Source organism: Orycteropus afer, unplaced genomic scaffold (assembly GCF_000298275.1).
Source record: "Orycteropus afer afer isolate SDZICR_OR568_19922 unplaced genomic scaffold, OryAfe1.0 scaffold00004, whole genome shotgun sequence".
Lineage (NCBI taxonomy): Eukaryota > Metazoa > Chordata > Mammalia > Tubulidentata > Orycteropodidae > Orycteropus > Orycteropus afer.
Genome location: NW_006921591.1, coordinates 5682310 through 5695734, shown reverse-complemented (window position 1 = coordinate 5695734; position 13425 = coordinate 5682310).

Genomic DNA, 13425 nt, shown 5'->3' with positions numbered 1-13425 from the left:
GATGGATGCTGCACTGGAGGCACTTACTCATCTATGCCCGGAAATTTGGAGCACAGCTACCTGGCCTACTGACTGGAAGAGATCCATATTTGCACCCATTCCAAAGAAAGGTGATCTCATAGAATGTGGACATTATCAAACAATATCATCAATATCACACACAAGTAAAATCTTGCTGAATATAATTAAAAAATTGTTGCAGCAGTATATTGACAGAAAAACTTCCAGAAATGCAAGCTGGATTCAGAAGAGGACATGGAACAAAGGATTTCATTGCTGATGTTAGATGGATCTTGGCTGAAAGCAAAGAATACCAGAAAGATGTTTACTTGTGTTTTATTGACTATCCAAAAGCTTGTGATTGTGTGTATCATAACAAACTATAGATAACATTGAGAAGAATGGGAAATCCAGAGCACTTGATTGTACTTGTGAGGAACCTGTACATAGAGCAAGAGGCTGTCATTGGAACAGAACAAGGGGTTACTGCATGGTTCAAAATCAAAAAGGCAATGTGTCTTCACTGTTTACTTTCACCATACTTATTCAATCTGTATGCTGAGCAAATAATTTGAGAAGCTGGACTATATGAAGGAGAATATGGCATCAGTATTGGAGGAAGTCTCATTAACAAACTGCGATAGACAACCCAACCTTGCTTGCCGAAAATGATGATGACCTGAAGTACTTACTGATGAAGATTAAAGATTAGAGTCTGCAGTATGGATTACACCTCAACATAAAGAAAACAAAAATCATCGCAATGGGACCAACAAGTAGCATCATGATAAATGGAGAAAAGATTGAAGTTGTCAGTGATTTCATATTGCTTGAGTCCACAACCAATACCCATGGAAGCAGCAGTCAAGAAATCAGATGAGGTGTTGGACTTAGCAAATCTTCAGCAAAAGACCTCTTTATAGTGCTGAAGAGCAAAGATATCTCTTTGAAGACTGAGGTGCACCTAACCCAAGCCATGATATTTTCAATCACCTCATATGGATGTGAAAGATGTGCAATGAATAAGGAAGACCAAAGACTTGATCCTTTTGAGTTGTGGTGTTGGTGAACAATACTGAAAGTACCATGGACTTCCAGAAGAATTAACAAACCCATCCTGGAAGAAGTGCAGCCAGAATGTTCCTTGAAAGTGAGAATGACCAGACTTCATCTCGAGTATTTTGGTCATGTTGTCAGAGGGGGACCATTCCCTGGAGAAGGATATCGTTCTTGGTAAAGTGGAGGGTGAATGAAAGAGAGAAAGACCCTCAATGAGATGTATTGACACAGTGTGTGCAACACTGGGCTCAGGTGTAGCAAGCATTGTGAGGCTGGCACAGGATTGGGCAGTGTTTTGTTCTGTTATATATAGGATTGCTATGAGTTCAAGCCAACTAAACCTAACAACAACAACACAACAACAACACAACAACATCACTTGGAAATCTTCAAACTGTCTATGCCATCAGGATGGCTGATAGTCCACAGCTCTGTTTGTCTCCTTATTCACAATTTTCATTCAGCTTCTTCTACTATTTGGTGTTTAATCCACTTCTGTATCCTTCCTTTCTAAATTCAGGGCTCTAGGATTATCTTCTGTATCTGTATCAATTGGTTTCTCTTTTCTTTGTTGAAGATAGTTTGTGTAGCTTCTCCACCAATTCCTTCATCTTACTGGAAGTCCATGATTTTCTTTTGAATAAACTGGAAGAACACATAAGGAAACAATTTTTCTAAACTCTACTGGCTTGTGTACACTGTATGCATTTTCAGAAAATCCAGAGCCATATTTTTCCCCTGAAGGCATTGTGCCAGAAAATGGAAGGTCTTTAAGTTGGTGTTTTAAGTTCTGGTCTTGTAAGAATTTCTGCTCAGCCTCTTTTTTTCCATCTTCATTCAAAAACATGTCTTCAGCTAAATAGTTTAAACTCTAATGATCAAATCAGTAAACATTTATTTTGTAAATTGGCATAGGAGAAGGCAGACACAGACTCAACCTTTTGCTGGTATTTTGTTTACAGTGATAGAAAATGCCATCATATAAATTAGAGCCAGAAAGCTTTTTTCTAACAGGCAGAAAACATTTATTAGAGGAAGAGGATTTTTTTTTTTTTTTTTTTTTTTAATGATAAAGGTATTGAGGTAACATTCTTAAATCTTCTGTATCATTACCCTTTACCTCATGGAACATCATGAGTTATTTGAAACAAAATTGGTATACTGCTGTTGTGGAGATTAAACACACTGAGATGTTTATAAGATACTTCAGGAATAAATCCTATCTGTCTCATCTAGAAAGCTCAGCACCAAGGGAGAAGTGTGTGTAGTCAAGGGGAGGACACTAAGCTTTCACAAAATTTGGAATAAAGTCTCTTTTTGGGAAAAGAAAAATTTAAAAAAAGTGGTTTATTTTGCCTTTTAATAACAGAAGTGGTAAGAGGAATGTTAGATAAATGTATAGCTGGTTTATTCATTATACTTCTATTTATACTTTTATTCCCAAACTGTAATATCCATGTTCTTAAGACTTATGACTTTGGAGAATCCTCATTAGTTAGCCTAAAATCTTGTAAATTGCAACCATAATATATTTTTATGTAAATTACAAATAGTTCCACTTGGACTTCATAATTACATAAGCCAAATCAAGAAGTTGAGTTAGGCTTATTCTGGCTACCATGGTGTTATATAAAAAGAGTAACAGCTATTATGGAGAGGAATTTATGATATACTAAAGCTTCAAAAAATAATGAAGATTTTGGCCAGTTTAAAAGATGAGAAAGGGCTCAGACCAGCAGGTCGGACAAGTGGGGATCAGATTTACAACAATCAATCTCAGGACAGGTGCCAATGATTTGGCCTGGATTGGGACAAGAAGTCGATGTCTAAAGAGAGCATGTAGGCATCACCACCACTAAGGCCAAGATGGAGAAACTAGTCTCCACAAAGACCAACACGAATATGGGCACCCATCCCAGGGCTGAAACCAGGCATCCCCATATAGCAGTTTTAAAAACAAAAATAAATGAAGTTGACAGATGACATGAGAAGCCAGTTTTTTTATTTATTAGATAAATATTTATAGCAGGCATTTGACTGCTAACCAGAAAGTTGGTGGTTCAAACCCACCAGACACTCCACAGAAGGAAGACTGGGCAATCTACTTCCGTCAAGATTTATTGGCTCAGAAAGCCAAAGGGGGTCACTATGAATCAGAATCAACTCAATAGCAGTTAGTTTGGTTTGGTTTTTCTTATGTGTCAGGCACTCAGCACTAAGGAAGTTGTTGTTTTATGGCTTCAAGTTGATTCCAACTCATGGTGACACTATAGGACAGAGTAGAACTGCCCCACAGGATTTTCTAGGCTGAAATCTTTCTCCCACATAATGGTTGGTGGGCTTGAACTGTTGACCTTTTGATTAGCAGCCAAGAGTTTAACCACTTCACCACCAGGTCACTATTTCTAAGGAAATAATGGTATATAAAGGAGCTCTGGTAGCATAGTGTCTAAGGCACTTCACTGCTAACCAGAAGGCTGGTGGTTCAAACCCACTAGCAACTCCTCAGAAGGAAGGTTGGGCAATCTACTTCCACAGTGATACTGTCTCAGAAACCCAAGGAGAGGTCGTTATGAGTCAGGTACAACTCGGTGGCACATAACAACAACAACAACAGTGGTGTATAGAACAACTTGATTCTTGCTTAATGAACTAATAGATCAGTGGGAAGGCAGACACACACAAAAAAAGTTATTATAAAAAGATAAATGAAGTACTGACACATACTCCAACATGGAGGAACCTTAAAAACCTTATTCTGAGTTAAATAAATCAGACACAAAAGGATGAATATTTTATGATTCCCTTTATAGAAAACATCTAGAACAGGCAAATGCATAGAGATTAAAGCTCATTGTTACTTATCAGGGACAAGACCCTGGGTGATGCAAATAGTTAAACACTCAGCTACTAATTGAAAGGTTGGCATTTCAAATCCACCCAGAGAAGGGCCTAGTGATTTACTTTCAAAAGCTTAGCCATTGAAAACAATGGCGCACAATTCTACTCTGACACTTAGGGAGTTGTCATGAATTAGAATCGACTCTACAGCAACTGGTTTGGTTTTTGATTTACCATGGGCAGGTGGGAGTGGGAAGTAGGGGGTTATTGCTTAAGATGTGCCAAGTCTCTATTAAGGGTGATGAAAAAACCTGGAAATGGATAATGGTGAATGTAATTATTGTTGCTGAATTATACACATAAAAGTAATTGAAATGGCTGAGTCATAAAAGTAAGCCCACCCAATCATCATCTACAATCCAACTTGAGTAACTCCCCAAGTTCTGTTGCCCAGATCCTTCTAATAGGTCTATCGTGTCAGAGATGAGGACAAATACCACTCTAGCAGTTAGTTATCCTACTAAACTAGCAGATTAATGATCCTTGGAAAGGTTTTCATAACTGAGAATCACTTGAAAACAACATTTTCTTAAGTTAAAAGACTGCTTATGGCGAGCAAAGCAAAATTATTGCATCCTGCTATTTGGCAAGAAATGTCTGAAATATGAGAGCCAAACACACTAGAACTGATCTGACCACAGGAAAAGTAATGTTGCTGAATTGAAAGTCTGCAAGAGACTGTTCATTTATTATTAAAGTCACCATGGGCACCGAAGGCTTTGCTAAGGATGTTGGAGATACCTGCCTGCTTTCAGCAAAGCAAGACAATCTCACACTCTCTTTTCCTCTGCCTAAAAGCATTTAATCCATGAAAAAGAAATCTTTTTCAGCAGCTTACCCTCCTCACCATCAACACAATGGAAGTTTTGAGAGCAGAAACCAAATCACTTCAAAGGGGATGTGGGATTTGCTCTCAGCACAATTTGGAAAGCCACAAGGCTTAGTAGAAATAGAACCTGCAAAAACCTTGAGCATTTCTGAGGAGGCCTACCAGAAACACTACATACTATTTAAATTGGAAACCTATGGTTGTCATCAAATCCAAAAAGTTCCCAAATACTTACCTTGTCTCTAAAAAAAAAAAAGCCCAAAACAAACAAATGAACAAACAATTGCCATCAAGTCAGTTCAAATTCTTTGCAATTCCATGTGTATCATAGCAGAACTGTGCACCATACAGTTTAATTGGCTGATTGTTGGAGGGAGTTGTTTTGGTTACTTAGTGCTGCTCTGACAGGAATAGACCAAAAATGGGATGGCTTTAATGAACAGGAGTTTATTCTCTTACAGTTTTGAAGGCTAAGAGTCTTGAGTACAAAGTGCTGGGCTCTAGGGGCTGGGTGAAAGCCCCTTGAACTTGGGCTTCAGCTCTGCCTCTTGCTGCCAGCCCACTGAAGCTAGAGATATCTGTTCACTCAGGCAGCTGCTGGCTGCTGAGGCTGACAAACCCAAGGTGGACAAGTGAAAAGGCACAATCCTGATATTACCAAATCACATGGCAGGCGAACAATTAAAGTCCATTGAAAGTCCCAAGATTAGCAGAGTATGGCAGGCTGCTAAATGAAGACTCGGCTATGTGCAGGGACCAAATGTGCCAAAAAGATAAAGACCTTCCTCAAAGGTGCTTCTTATATACAGGAAGCAGACCACATCCCTAAAGCAGCTACTCAGCTGCTCCAGGAGATTCCACCACAAATTTGAATGCCAGTCTCAACATGGAGAATAACTACATCCAGCTGCCCAGCCACTCAACCAGGCCCAGCCAACTTGACACACAACCCTAACTACCACAGAAGTAGATCACCAGGCCTTTATTCTGAGACTCCTCTGAGTGGATGATTTGAACCTCCAACCTTTCAGTTAGCAGCCAATGCATTACCATTTATATCACCCAGGGACTCTGCCTATAGGTGTCCCAAAAGGCCCATTCAGGGCCTTGATGACTGTCCCCAGTTCTTGAACAGGTTCAGGAATATGCACAACTAGATCATAATAAGTATCTTAGTTGAGAGCTGGGAGCTTCCCAAAGGCTCTTTGCCAAAAGAAGGGGCAGAGAAGGAAGAATTGTACACTCAGGAATTTGCACAAAGACTACATACAAAGAGTACCCAACCAGGGATGCAGGGACCCATCAATGCTCTCATCTTGCCAGTCATTCATGTAAAAACATTGTTTAAAAAGCTCCTGTGCAAATGATCAAGGCAAAGGAAGACATAGGGAGGAGCACAAAAGTTAAAGCCAACAAAAGTAACACAATCCTGCAATGATAATAGGTAGGAAGACAGATGGGATTACAAACACGAATATATGTAGGTTTGACAAAGGATATTTCTACATGTGCTTTCTGCATATATTTACATGTGCTGCCAGATATATCCAGGAATATAGTAGAAAACACAGAAGGGAAACTTATTAAAACTTCTTAGCCATAATCATACACCTTGAAGGAATGAGTTGCTGAGCATGTGTGCTCAGGACCATAGTCTTGGAGGACACCAAGATCAACAGGAGTCCACAACATAGTCCACAAAGACAATGTTCTACATCCTACTTTGGTGAGTAGCAACTGGGATCTTAAAAGCTTGTGAGTGGCCAATTAATGTGCAGCTACTGTTCTCTCCCCATCTGGAGCAAAGAAGAGTGAAGAAAATCAAAGATAAAAGAAAACAATTAATCCAAAGGACTAACAGACCCCAACCTCCAACAGCCCTAAAACCGGAACTAGATGGTGTCTGGTTACCACTCTGACTATTCTGAAAGGGATCACAATAAGAGGTCCTGGATAGAGTGGGAGAGACTGGATAGATTGGTGGAACCACTGAGACTATGCCCCTTAGGTACCCTTTAGGCCTGGAACTGAACTCACCCCCATGGCTCAACTTTCAGCCAAACAACAGACAGAGAGGTCTATAAGGTGAACTACAATACCAGAGGAGTAAGCACTCCTCAGAACAATGAACAATTCTAGATCAAAAGGGCAGAATTTGCCCAGGAATAAAGCTCAGAAGGTGGGAAGAAACAGGAAAGAATGATGAATAGTAATAGTAAATACAAGAAAGAAATAGGAAGAGTGCTTTTACATTACAGAGATTGCAATCCATGCCACAAAACAAAATGTGTATGAATTGTTGAATGGAAAACCAATTTTCTCTGTAAACTTTCACCCAAATCACAATAAAAAGGTTTTTTTTAAAAAAAAAGCATCTCCTCTGCACATTCAGCTAAGTTTTCCATTGCCACAGGGAAAACTGATTCCTCTAAAACGGAGACAAGAGGTGCTCATTTCATCCCCATATTGACTGTATAGCTTCCATTCATTTATTACTGATTCAGCAAATTTTTTAATGTCAGACACTGGATTCCTTAGATGAGTTTCAAAAACTCTGAGCTCCACAGGTTTCATCTGTACATTAGGGATCGTAACCTCATTACCCACAACCTGTCTGTCAGTTTGCCTTACTGGAGTGGCTTGTCTGCTATGGTGATGCTAGAAGCTATCCCATCAGTATTTCAAATACCAGTAGGGTCATGTACGGTGGAAGGTTTCAGCAGAGCTTTTAGAATAAAACAGACTAGGAAGAAAAGCTAGGCAATCTATTTCTGTAAATTAACCAGTAAAACCCTGTGGATCATAACCAAATATTGTGTGATATAATGCTAGAAGATAAGCCCCTGAGATTGGAAGGCATCACACATCACACAGGGCTGCAACAATGGACTCAAACATATATCAGTGATCATGAAGATGACATAGGACTAGTTAACATTTCATTATATTGTATATGAGGTCACAATGAGTTGGAGCCAAATTGATAGCAACTAACAACAACCCCATTACACAGTGGTTACAATGATTAAATTAGCTGCTTTTAAAGCACAGTGCCTGGCAATTACTAGCTGCTCCTTTGTGTGTGTGTGTGTGTGTGTGTGTGTTTTCTTTCTCTTGCCTACTAGGAGCTCTGGTATAGATGGTATACCATGTAAGATATAGCATGTAAGATATTTGGCTGCTAACCAAAAGGTTGGTGGTTCAAACCCACCAGCTGCTCCATGGAGGAAAGATGGGCAGTCTGCTTCCATAAAGACTGATAGTCTTGGAAAACTAATGGGGGTCTCTATGAGTCAGAATCAACTCAATGACAGTAGATTTGGTTTGGTTTTGGTTTTCTCTTGCTTGGCTCCCGTATTTCATCTTTCCTTCAACATGGTATTTCTTGTTGCTGAACTTATCCCCACCTTAAAAAAAAAAAAAAAAAAAGGCAATTTTATAACCCCTAAAGCTGCCAAGGTAGATCCAATAATGGGTATTTCAAAAAAGTAATTTCTGTGCTGATGAAAGAATAAGTCGAAATCTCCACAGCCTCAGTAGTATCAGGTTGACAGTGAATTTGATTGCCTAATAACCCATCTCCATGATCATGCGATGTGTTTACTTCTGCTTCTCTCCATTGATGCTATTGTAATTTGAGAGGTCAGGTAAGTCATGTTCCTTTCCTGTAGGCCAGGAAACTGGACATGTTCTGTGCTCTTATAGGAAAGAGTTTCATGGCTGACTTCTGGATAACCTGTGGAGGCTTATTGCTCCATTGGGGCAGAGGTTCTGACAGGTCTCTGGAGCATCTTGTTATCTGAAAAGGTAGAACAAAGCATTAACCACGTCTGACCACATAACATTTGAGACAAATAAAACATTCATCAGAGGATATTCCTGGAAAAAAAACAGCACCGTTAATCTCATGAAAACTCCATCTTATTCAAACCAAAAAACAAAAATAATCATAAAATAGTGGTTAAGACTCCTGAGCCTTAAAGCTCAAATATGGGGTCTACATGTCAGAGACACATAACTGGAAGTTGATTGAAAATTAAATGCAGAGTCCAGTGATGCAACTGATGGCTGGAGTCCTTTCATTTAGTTAGGAAGTCAAATCTTACATGTTTCACTAATTTTAATGCTAATAGTCATACCATGTTTGAATATATTTAACAAGAGCACTAATGAAGGATGAAGAAATAAAATCTAAGAGCAAAGTCTGGTAAAATAAGGATGGCATTAATGCTAGTCTAAGTTGCAAAATTTTCAGACTTCATAGCCTATATTTTCCCAAATACAGTTTCTAGTAAGTTCATTTTTTGAAATTTATTTTACCTCATTGTAGGAATCATAGAGAAAAATTCTATTCTACAAGGACCTGCATTGCAGAGAAGGGGTCTAAAAGGGAGTGAGTGACTACTATTTATTAAGGACCTACTCTCTGCCAGCTCCTGAGCAAGGCACTTGATACATACTATCTCTCCTGGCACTGTGGCTAAAGCATTTGGCTGCTAACCAAAAGGGCAGTGGTTCAAACCCACTAGCCACTCTATGGGAGAAAGGTGAGACAGCTGCTTCTGTTAAGATCTACAGGGTTGAAAATCCTGTGGGGCAGTTCTACTCTATTTTATGTGTTGCTATGAGTTGGAATTGATTCAATGGCAGTAGGTTATCTCTGTTGAGCCACCATGTGAATGAATTCAAGGAGCAGCAACATGAACAGGCAGAAGGGGAAATTGCTAATGGGTCAGAAACGTGTAGCTCAATTCTTGCCTCTATGAAAATTAGTATGTGATATTACGCAAGTTGTGAAATCTTTCTGTGCCTCAGTTACCTCATCTATTAAATGGGAATAACAATCTTTTCTGTGAGTAGTTGAGAGGGTTTGTGAGAGGATCATATAAGATAATAAAGGACTCATAACAAATGTAACACAAATGTCAGGGCTTTTTCTTATTATTTTGCTTTATTTTGCTTTTGGAATATTTGGAATTAAGCACACTGATGAAAGGAATAAATAATTATCTAAATCTATAGAGAGATGGCCTCAGTCCTTCAGGGACTTGGGAATTACAATTCTTTTGCTTTTATGATTGATGTGACCTTGACCTTGGAGAGCTCCTCATTATTCATACCTGACTCTAATCATGATGCTCATGAAATGAAGGCAGGTTAAGCAACTGGATTTGCTTTTTTGTTTTTTTTCCAGAAAGTTTGGAGACTCCCCAGATGATTAAACACATTGGATTGGTGGAATAAGCTTCCCATTCATTTCTCCAAGTGCATCAGCACCAAGTTCTCTCAAATCCTTACATTTCAGAAATTGATTATAACCATACCTTCTTGTTTCTACATTTTTCTCTCTTCAGTGACATCTATGTTCACTTTTCCCTCTCATTTCAAGCACTTTGTAAATGTAAAGCTGTGTGAAAAGATGTAAAGCTATATATGTACTTGTTAATTAAAGGTGTGAGATAGAGACCTTGAATAATCTGGCGCCACTGTCAGGGTAATTCAGAGTATACAACACTAATGAGATAATTCCTTCTCTTTCATAGAATCAGAGCTTTATATATGCTGCTAGACATTAGCAATTACCCAATCTAATACCCCATTTACGCAAATGAAGAAAATTTGGTCCAAGGAGGCTCAAAGCTTGGGACTGAAAAGTAGGTCACTTACTTCTGCTTTCTTTTCCTCTCAAAGTCAGGAGTCTTCCAATGGGATGATGAGGAGGGCAGTAGGAGGGTTTTTTGACAATAGGCTGCTGAGCTTCAGCAGGAAAACTGAAAAACTTAGTGTTGTGAATCCAGGAACAACACCACTACCAGGGCACAAAAGGTACTTCCTATGTTCCCAAAACAGACTCATCAGAAATATAAAATGAAATGTATATGACTTTAATGACAAATGTGTGTGTTTAAGCTAACCTAAACAAAAACATAATAATTAAGGCATGTGATCTGGCACAGGGAATCAAGAAATATTAGGGAAATAAAGTACAGTGCCTCTATAAAAAGAAAAGGAAGAAAAAAAAAAAAAAACTCACTGCTGTCGAGTTGGATCTGACTCATAGCAACTCCTCCTTGGGTTTCTGAGGAGATACTTCTGTATCTCTATGGAACAGATTGCCCAGTCTTCCTTCCAAGGAGTGACTGCTGGGTTTGAACTGCCAGACTTCTGGTTAGTAGTCAAATGCCTTAGGCACTACACCACCCATGTCTCGATAGTTGCTAAGAAATTCTGATGTTAATGCTGATGCACATAACCAAAATAGAAGTCTAAACATTTATTCCTTATTTAATAACTATTATTTAACAATTTAATAATATTTGAGAACTGTGATAAGAGAAGCATTTAATGAAATATAAATATATATATATATGCACTTATTTTTAGAACTGTAATTATTTAGAATTTTTATTTTTAATTCGTTTTTTTTTTTAATTTCACCAAAGTAACCTATTTACATGACTAAAAAAATTAATAAATAGAAAAATGTTATAATAAATAATATGTCTCTTGTCTGACCTCTCCCCACTTCCCTCTCCCATATACCTGAGGCAAACACATTTATCTTTTTTGGCTGTTACTTTTATTAGTTCTTTTTAATTCCCTAAATAATAGGCTTAAATCAATATTTTTAAAATTATCAATTAACTAATCATATTTGAAACTTGTTAGATTCTGTGACATTTTTTGCCACCAGGTGCACGATTAAATATTGGGTTTAAAAAATTAAATAGGCTTCCCATCTACAGGACTTCTTTTGACCTACTTGGCCACAGACATACACCAAAGTATTAAACAATACCTGATAAGCACTGTTATCTGTAGGTAGAGAATATTGAGTCTTTTTTCCTTCTTTCCTTTTGTTTTCTTTGGTTCAGTGCTTCAATGTTTGTTTGTTTGTTTTCCAAGTTCTTGTGTAGAATTTTTAAAGCTCCTAAAATTAGGAAAATATATGTTAGTAAAATATAAACTGGGAGAAAGCTGATTAATAGTAGTAAAATAAAGACATTTCTACCATCCAGTAGAAAAATGGATTTAGAGAAAACTCTATCTTCATTGAAGCTACATAATAACCACAATCCAAAACATGTTGAATTCACAGAGATATAATTCATACCATTACATTGTCATATAACAGAGAATTTCAATGATTATATAATTAAGTATTGCAGAGCCCAAACCTCAACTCTTATTTAGGATGGTAAGGTCAAGGGTTTGAGAGCACTATTAAACCAACACTAATTTCTTGCTCCTCTGAGGATTAAGGGAGGAAGCCCAATGAAGAACTCAGCAGGAATAATATTTCTCAAGGAGCCAGTTTCTAGTGTGGTTGGGTAGGTTATCTGTTTTACAGCTGCCTCTTACAATCATCTGGATAAATAAATAAATAAATGCTGAAAACACTAAAAAGAGAGAGACTTGAGACATACAGAATGATAGAATTGTATTATTTGGCACAAGGATTGCCTACTACCCTACCTCAGAAGGGACACTAGATGAACTGTAAGAATACAAGAGACATTTACGGTTGGGACAGGATAAAAAGAAGAGTTGATGAGAAGGTGTTTGGAAAAAAATATACTTTGATTTAACTTTCCCTTCCTGCTGCCCCTTGCCATATACACTCTAGACAACAATTAGCCCCAAAACGTTCCCACAAAAATTTGACTTATAATCAATTAGGACACAGATTAAAAAAAACAAATAAAAATGTAACAACCACAAAAAAAAAAAATCTGATGATGACTAATCTTCAGGACTTTGCTGGAAAGGAGAATATTAAAAAGACTATATCAAGCACTTGACTGCTAACCAGAAGGCTGGCGGTTCAAACTCACCAGCCACTCCTCGGAAGGAAGGTTGGGCAATCCTACTTCCGTAGTGATACTGCCTCGGAAACCCAAGGAGGGGTCACTATGAGTCAGGGCCGACTGGACGGCACATAACAACAACAACAACAACATATCATGATATCAAATAAATTAGAGAAAATATGACCTCTTAAAATGAAAGTGCAATGACTTGGTATATATCCTGGAGAAATAAGAGCCATGACACTAACAGATATATGTGCACCCATGTTCATAGCACGACTATTCACAATAGCAAAATGAATGAAACAACCTACATGTCCATCAACACGAATGGATCAACAATGTATGGCACATACACACAATGGAATACTATGTAACATTAAAAAACAATGATCATTAATCTGCAAAATATTACATAACATGGATGAACATACAGGCCATTATGCTGAGTGCAGTTAGTCAATCACAAAAGGGCAGATATTGTATATGACCACTATTGTAAAAGGTAAAGAAAAGGGTTTCACAAGAAAAGAAATATTCTTTGATGTTACCAGGAGTGGGAGGGGAATGGAAGGCAAACCACTAACATAAGTGTAGACATATATTAACTTTGGTGAGGAACATAAATAAACAAAAATTTTCTAATAAAAAAAGAAATATATTAGAGATGTGTCAAGAAATTCATAAGGGAGATCCGGCAAGATGGAGGACTAGGCAGAAAGACTGCATGGACCCTCTTCAACAAAGAAAAGGGAAACCAATTAACACAGACACAGAGGATAATCCTGGACCCCTGAGCCTTGAAAGGAAGGATATAGAAGTGGA